The sequence below is a fragment of the Apium graveolens genome, chromosome 8, assembly GCF_009905375.1.
Source record: "Apium graveolens cultivar Ventura chromosome 8, ASM990537v1, whole genome shotgun sequence".
NCBI lineage: Eukaryota > Viridiplantae > Streptophyta > Magnoliopsida > Apiales > Apiaceae > Apium > Apium graveolens.
The window spans coordinates 15,391,380-15,399,527 of NC_133654.1; the positions used below are offsets into that span (position 1 = coordinate 15,391,380).

The 8,148-nt window shown below is 37.1% G+C and overlaps 2 non-coding genes and 1 pseudogene across 2 annotated transcripts; all 3 read right to left on the reverse strand.

The window, feature by feature from the left end:
• Positions 1 to 300: 300 nt before the first annotated feature.
• On the reverse strand, positions 301 to 488 carry LOC141681961 (U2 spliceosomal RNA). Its single transcript, XR_012559368.1, has one exon. It is a non-coding gene; the product is annotated as a U2 spliceosomal RNA (small nuclear RNA).
• Positions 489 to 1,043: 555 nt separating this feature from the next.
• Positions 1,044 to 1,190, reverse strand: LOC141681490 (U1 spliceosomal RNA; annotated as a pseudogene).
• Positions 1,191 to 1,778: 588 nt separating this feature from the next.
• LOC141681923 (U2 spliceosomal RNA) lies at positions 1,779 to 1,975 on the reverse strand. The gene has a single exon (XR_012559338.1). It is a non-coding gene; the product is annotated as a U2 spliceosomal RNA (small nuclear RNA).
• Between the last annotated feature and the right edge of the window lie 6,173 nt (positions 1,976 to 8,148).

The following is an 8,148-nucleotide window of genomic DNA, read 5'->3' on the forward strand; positions in this document are numbered from 1 at the left end:
TCAATCTCTACCTATTTCTAACCTCAGATTTTACGATTGGTGTAATTTCAAATTTCCGGTGGCCGGAGTTTAATGTTCGCTGGAATTTTTAAGTTTTGACCAGAAAACCTTAAATTCAGCCCATTTTTCGACTTCGTTGATGCATATGTATATAGATCTGTTAATTGTGGACCTAAAACTATTTTTATTTTGACTTTTTCGAGACGTTTTAGGCTTGTCCGAATTTGTTTCATTTAAAAACTATTCGGATTAGCGAGGTTTTTCTCCATCTAGGAGATTAAAAGTGTTAATAAAAAAAATATTTATTCTTTGATTTGATGAGAATGCAACACTTAAGAGACGAAGACCTCAATTACAAGATATAGTTTGGAACTTCACCGTTAAAATAAGTATTTTAAAATCAAGATGACCATTGACCCACATATAAGATATTAAACTGATAAGAACAAATACACACTTAATCTTAGCCAAAAGGACGAGAAAGATATGAATGAACAAGCTATCTGACCTTGTTTATAAGGATGAGTTCGGCAGATCTACCGAAAGTATCTCGAGGTAGTACAAAACTCCATGTTCATATAAACCACTAATGTAAGCAATGTTGTAAAACATGGAATAAAATATGGATAAGAATTGTCTGAGTACATAAAAATTGACTTTTCCCTCGAAAAATAAAAAATAATAAACTGTTATGGTAAGTGCAAAAAATTTAAAAGAAAACGAAACCCTTAATGTGAACATGATAATGGCGCAAAACAATATATGTGTATGTTCATATTTGTAATTGTGAATATTCACCTCACATATCATTTCTTATATTATATTATGATGAATTTATTTAGTGAGAGACTACAAATTCGTTTGTGTGTTAATAAGAGTAATTTTTACTTGCAAATATTCAATAAATAGTAATAACTTTAAATAAATGAAGTTTTTAATTGATTAATCCCGAATTTTAGATTTTGCCACCCCAAGTTTAAAATCCCGTTGGTTTACCAGGTTTATGAAATTCAGTAATATAACAAATTATGTACTATAGTTGGCGAGGCCGAGCCCCCTAACAAATATTATGATGTAGGCTCCACCACTTGGGTAGACCTTAGGCAAGAACCCATCCAAAGTGCAATGTACGTCACTTCCCTAGGCAACCGACCTTACTGATTGCCCATTGACCCCATCCAGGTAAGTAAGTTTTTATGTAGGCCGTATATCTCTATTCATAGCGTTGTTGGAATATTTTACCTTAGATCGGTCGATGTGGGAAGTTCTCAGAGCAAACTTTTGTTATCAATGATAGTGTAAATCTTGTGATGATGTATTTGACTATAATTTCGTAGTGCGATTGACATGTAATTTAAAATTTGGGAGTTATTTGTCTTAAATAAAAAACACGGAATATGTATATCTCCAAACGTAATTTCTTACACCACCAGTACCTTTATGCAGTTTGCGGCCAATGAGTGAAAATAGCTTTGGGTGACCTAAATAACTCGGTTCGTTGAACATGGATCGAAATGAGGTACAATCTTTGTACTTGAATATGGAAAATCAGAACTTTATTATTTATTATCGTGCATTCTATTATAAACGGTGAAATTGAAATTATATTAAAAAGGTTAAATTGGGGCATTAGTTGTAAATTGTTACATTAAGTTGAATTATATTTGAAATATATCGACGTAGTTTTAAACTTTCATCCGGAAAAAATCAGAATAACGATTTTTTTCTCCGGCAAAGAGTACATGTGCTTTAAAAAATTTATTAATTCTTTGATTTGGCGGGGGAGCGCCAGGCTCGAGCTGTAGTGCAACACTTAGGCGACGCATGAATACCTCAATAGCAAGCTATTGTTAGGATCTTCCCCTATAAAAAATATTAATTTAATATCATGTGAACAATTGGCCCACATATCAGATATTAAACTGAAAAGAACAGATACTACACTTGATCTTAGCCAAAAGGTCGAGAAAGGTATGAATGAACAATCTATCTGACCTTGTTTATATGGATGAGTTCGGCACATCTACCGAAAAATATCTCGAGGTGGTACGGAACTCCAGGTACATATAAACTACTAATGTAAGAAATGCTGTAGAGCGTGGAATAAGATATGAATATGAATTGTTAAAGTACATACAAATTAACTTTTCTCTCGAAAAATAAAAAATAATAAACTGTTGGAGTAAGTGCATAAAATGTTTTTCCAAAACATTTAATTAATTATATGCAGGTCAACTACTTTACTATCACACTTGGTGCATTACGAATTCCTATTCAGCTGCTTGCTGCAAATTTTATGCAACCACACCCAAAAACAAATTTAGTATGTTGCGAGACCTGTGTTTTATTTTCAAATTTAACCTGAAACTTAAATGGGAAAGCAATATCGGGGAACACATTAAATATGCATGATGCGGAAAAATCGTGATGTGAGAAACCATATGCGTCTTTAGTTTACACGGTTTTTGTCATTGTTGCCGGAAAATAAAATTAAAAAACTCCACGTAAGAGGAGAATTAATTTTTAGGCACAATATATCATCAAACTTGAATGAAAATGAAACCCTTAACGTGAATAAGATAATGGCGCACTACAATATATGTGCATGTTGATGTTTGTAATTGTGAATATTTATCTCACCTGTCATTTCTTATATTTTATTATGATAAATTTATTTAGTGAGAGACTATAAATTCATTTGCGTGTTAATAAGAGTAATTTTTACTTGTCAATATTCAATAAACAGTAATAACTTTAAATAAATGAAGTTTTTAATTGATTAATCCCGAATTTTAGATTTCGCCACCACAAGGTTAAAATCCCCTTGGTTTATTAGGTTTATGAAATTCAGTAATATAACAAATTATGTACTATAGGTTTATTAGGTTTATTAGATTAATTTCTTTTCCTTTGATCCCTTGTTTTCTTTCCTAGCCTCCTGTCATTCTCCTCTATTTGAAGTTGAAGTTGTCTGTAGAACTCAGCTTCATCTTCTTCATTGATGTCCAACTTAGATTGCATATCCTTGAGAGTTTCATTACTGGCAATCTTGAGCTGATCTTCAAGTCTGAAAAATCTTCTGACTCCTTTGTTGTCTCTGAACTCCATCAACCAATGAGGTGATTTGTGAACTGTAATTCCTCTTTCTTGAATGAGTAATGTTCTAGGCAAGGCATTGGGCTCCCACCAAGTTTTCCTTATGTTGGCAATCTTGTTGAGAATCTCAGTCTTGGCAGTCCTGGTAAAGCCAGAATCCCTTTGTATGGCTGAGTAGACTCTAACCAAGGTAGAGTAGCCTTCATTCAGAATCCTGTAGAGAGGCCAAGTTCTTTCCCCACTTCCTTTGTATTTGAACACTAGTCTTTCTGGTCGCTGTCTGTAGGCAGCTATTCCCCTTACTTCCTCCAGCTCATCCAGATAGAGTTCAATGTCTGAAAATTCTTTTATGTCACAAATGTGAACACAATCATCCTTAGAGGCTTGTGGCTTATGCTTAGGCTTCTGAGTGAATTTGATTGAGGTTTTAGAGGGTGTTGATTTGATTCTTCTTTTCTACTTCTTTGATGGTGGAGAAGAGGTTAAGAAGGTGGGCAATTTGATGGTGTCCCAATCAATTGGTTCCTCCTTAGGAATGATTATTTCACCATGAATGTTTTTGAAGGGGTCAGGCACAATGGGTTCAGGAATAGAAGGTAGTGGTTTGGATTTTGATTGGGTTTCTTCAGTCTCATCTACCATCTTTCTCTTTGTATTGGCCTTCTTTCTGTTCCCTTTCTTCCATTCCTCTCTTTCCTTACTTCTTTCTTCCATATCATTATCAACCATGTCCCCCATACCTTCATCTTCACTTTTGTCTTCAATTTCTTTCTTTTCTTCAGCTTGACTTGACTTTAGCTGTTTTTCAAGCTTTGCTTGTGCTCTTTTGTCAGCCTTTAGCCTTTTGGCTTCTTCCTTCAACCTTCTGGTTTCTTCCCTCTTGGCTATTGAGAATTTGGGATGTCCTTGCATCACACAGATGCTCTTTCCCTCTCTAAAGATAATAGCCATGTTCCTCCTTACAACCACATACATGGTCTCTTTGTGCTTTGTGATACTTCCACCCAAAACCTTGTCTTCATCAGGCTTTGGAAGAGGAAAATCCACTTCTTTCATCTGAGCAAGGCTTAGAGGATTCTTTGTAGAGTCCTTATTGGATATGTTGTTGGGCTTGAGAACCATAGGTTTCAGATTCTTGGAAGAAGTCTCTCCAACCTTATTCCTCCTTACTGGCTTGAGCTCCATAATAATTGGTTCCACCTTTGTGCTATGCTTCACAGATTGTGATTTAGAAGTTGTAGAACAAAAAATTTGTTGCATCTTTTCATCAATTTTCCTCCTTTGCTCTTTGACTTGCAATTCAGCTGCTGCTATCTGGATTAGATCAATTCCATCAAGCTTTCCTTTGATTTGAATAGTTGGAGAAGTGGTGATGGCAGGAACTAGCACTTGAGATATTTGAACTGTTGTTGATGGCTCTCCTTCCCCTTCCCCTTTATTCTCCCCCTTTTTGTTATCATCAAGGGTAGGGGTCAAGCCTTGTGCTTTTGCCAGCTGCATTAGTAGATTTGTCTGAGTTTGTTGATTCTGAAGAATGGTGACCATAGAGTCTTCAATGATCTGAACTCTGTCTTCCAACCTGGCCACCCTCTTGTCAGCATCAGATGCTTTCCTCAGTCTCCCCAACAAATCTTGCATAGTACCATAAGGCATGACTGAATCCAACTTCTCAGCATTGTAGGATTTCAGATCAGCAATGTCCTGCTTGGGTTCATCCACACTTAGATTCTGTTTGAAATGCTGCAACTGTAAGAGATGCAGAGAGTCTAGATGAGTTTGAAGAATTGCCTTAGTACCAGCATCTATAGTCTCCTGAAGGGCCTTCTGAATAGTCATTACTTGCCTGACCAAAGTGACACCAAACTCTCCTGGTGTAGATGCCTTTGCCCATGCCCAATCAGGGAGATCTGGAACAGAACTTGGGCCTGCTTCTCCCCCTAAGTTCATGCTCTCATCCAAAGAATCAGAGTCATCATCATTAGAATTTACTCCAAATTCTTCAGATGGCTCACCAGCTTGAGAAGGCAGCCTGTTAACAGCAGCTTTGTCTCTGAGAAGAGATCCTGAAGTGTGTACAATGTGCAAAGTCTGTTCTGCCTCCACATTGCCCTGAGCAGCCAATAATTGATAGGCTGGAACAGGGTGAGTAAAAGTGTCAGCATCCAAGGAAATGTTATCAATTACATCTTTGTAATGTTGCTGAAATTGTCTTTCCTTTTCTGCATCATCCACTATCATTGACTCACTAGCAATGGTTGGATCCACCCTTATAGCTTCTGTACCTGCCTTTCTCTCATTTTCTCTATTTTCTTGCATCAGGGGCTCCCCCTGGCTCACACACACCCTCACACCCTCACCCTCAAGGTGGCACTCCCTTCACTCACTTTTACCATGCTGGAAGAAATAGCATGCATATGGTGACTCTCAACCTCTCCTTTTGCCTGGGAGCAACCCAGCCTCTCACTCAAATTATCACTCCCTTCCCTCAAACCTAAAAGTGATTGTACAGTAACCATGTCCTCTACAGTTGGAATTGTTTCTGTTATATGTGTAGAGACCATCAACGGATAGGGAGTATCCGTTGAAGTGGAAACTGATGGTATCAACGGATAACTGCTGTTAAGCTTATCCGTCGAAGAACAACCACTTGTCAACGGATAAGAGATATCCGTTGAAGAAGGAAAAGATGTAGATATAGAAAATGACATAATTGTTGAATCTGTGTAAATTGATTTTAAGTGAGGTGACACAGATTCTTCAACTATATCTGAAAGAATTGGCTGATGATCCAACAAATCATCTAAAATATGATGATCATCAGGTTTTGAGTGGGGCTCCTCCCTGAGTTTTAATGAGGGAGAATCAGGAATTGATGTGAATATCATATCCACATCCAGAGAGGGTGATGGAGAGTTTGATGATTGATGTGTTTCTATTATGAGAGAATGGGGTTGTGACTCCACATTTGCTGGAATCACATCAAGCTGAATTTGAGAAGGCAAAGATACAGGTGGATGTATCTGTGCTGTGTGTGCCCCTTGTGTGGAAACTAGGGTCTTGGCCTTCTTCTTCCTTGAAAAGGCTTTGATTGGTGAATGTGTGGCTGCAGTGTCCTTCCCTCTTTTGTTCTGTGTCCCTGGTTGGGGACTATTTTCAATAGTTGTACCCTTTTGGGAGGATGCAACTAGGGATGTGTTTGACTCCTTTTGAACCACCACAGTCTTTTGAGAGACTGTGGCTTGGCTGGATGAGGTACCACTCACCTCTCCCACCTTATCCTGGGGGGTTTCTTGATGTTCACCCCTCCCCTCACCACTCACACCCTGTTCACTCCCTTCAGGGTTTATGGTAGTTGTTACAACTGTTGTCTATTGAGAGACAACAAAGGTGGTTTTCTTTGACTTGTGTTTTGAAATTTTAGTTTTGGTGGCTTTGGTAGGAACCTGTTTGGACAAAGACACAAATTCCATTGCCACACTGGAAGGCAAAGAAACAATGGGGTGGGAAACAGTAGGAGTTATAGAAGTGTTTACCTCACTTACCTGTGGTGCATTCATGATTGGAAAATATACCAATGACACCTGGCTGTTGAGGTTCATTCTCAAAAGGTCTTGAAGGACCCTTTTCTCTTGTGCCCAGCATTTGAGTTTATTGTTCTCATTTGATATAACCAATCCTTCAGCAATATGGTTAGCCAATAACATAAAGAATCTAGCATAGTAGATGTTATGTGGTCTATTAGCTTTGTTACCTAATCTGGAACCTAATTCTAGCATGACACAGTTGCTAAAATTAAAGTACCTATCAGAAACTAGCATATAGAGCATATTAACAAGAGATGAAGTTATGGCATCAAAATTGCTAATCTTCCCAGAGAAAACCTTGATAAAGGCATCTCCAAGAAAACTCCATTCTTTTCTAAGGCCCTTCCTTCTAATACTACCTAAACTAGCAGAATTAAAAGCATAGCCTATGGAATCTAACATAGCAGATACATCTTTATCAGTGTGTGGTGTCATGACATTATTCTCAGGTAACTTAAAGTAAGACTGTATATCATCACAGTTAATGCAATAATCCTTACCTTTGAGAGAGAAGGCAATAGTCATATCTGTGGAGTTGAACTCTGCAGTTGTCCAAATCTCCTCAATCACCTCACAGTAGATGGTTGGGGCTTCCAGCATTGCATAGCTTAGTTTGCAGTTTTTGGTGAAGTCCATCATCTTGTGATAATCAGAATGAGCTTCATTCTTTTCAACCAAGCTACAAAATTATTCTTTTCATAAACAAATCCAGATTGAGACATAATTTTGACTACTGGTGCCATTGTTGTGAGTAGAGGTTGCAGAGAAAAACTTGAGAATTTTGGGAGAGAAGGAGAATCAAAATTGCAAGAAAGCGTAAAGTGAAAATTAGAATTCAATGGGCTTTTATACTTTCTTGAATTAAAACGTAAATAAAATGATTAAATGATACTTTTAAATAAATTACAGCCGTTTAAAAATAAAGAAAACTGTAGAAATTCTGAAAACTGCCTTTAATACAAATATATACAACAGTGTATATCTGTATCAACGGTTAAGTAAAAGAATCAACGGCTGTGACTCACTTAAAGTAACTGATGTGACACTTCAACGGATAAGGTTAATAGTTATCCGTTGATGATCAACACTATTTTATCCGTTGAGGGATAAAATTACCAGAAATGTATTTGTCTTTCAACGGATAATGAACATCCGTTGATAGAACAATTTTGGCTTTCAACGGATAGGGAATATCCGTTGATAGAATAAGTCTTACTTAAAGCCAACTTTGTTCTTGCAGCAAATTCATTTCAGGCTACAAGGCAGATTATATAGAGGACATAAATTTATGAATAATTAAGCATACCTAGCTCACTTACTAATCTTGTGAATGTTGATTCATCAAGTGGCTTGGTAAATATGTCTGCAATCTGCTTTTCACTTGGAACAAAATGAAGTTCCACTGTACCTTTCATCACATGTTCCCTAATGAAGTGGTACTTGATGTCAATGTGCTTGGTTCTTGAGT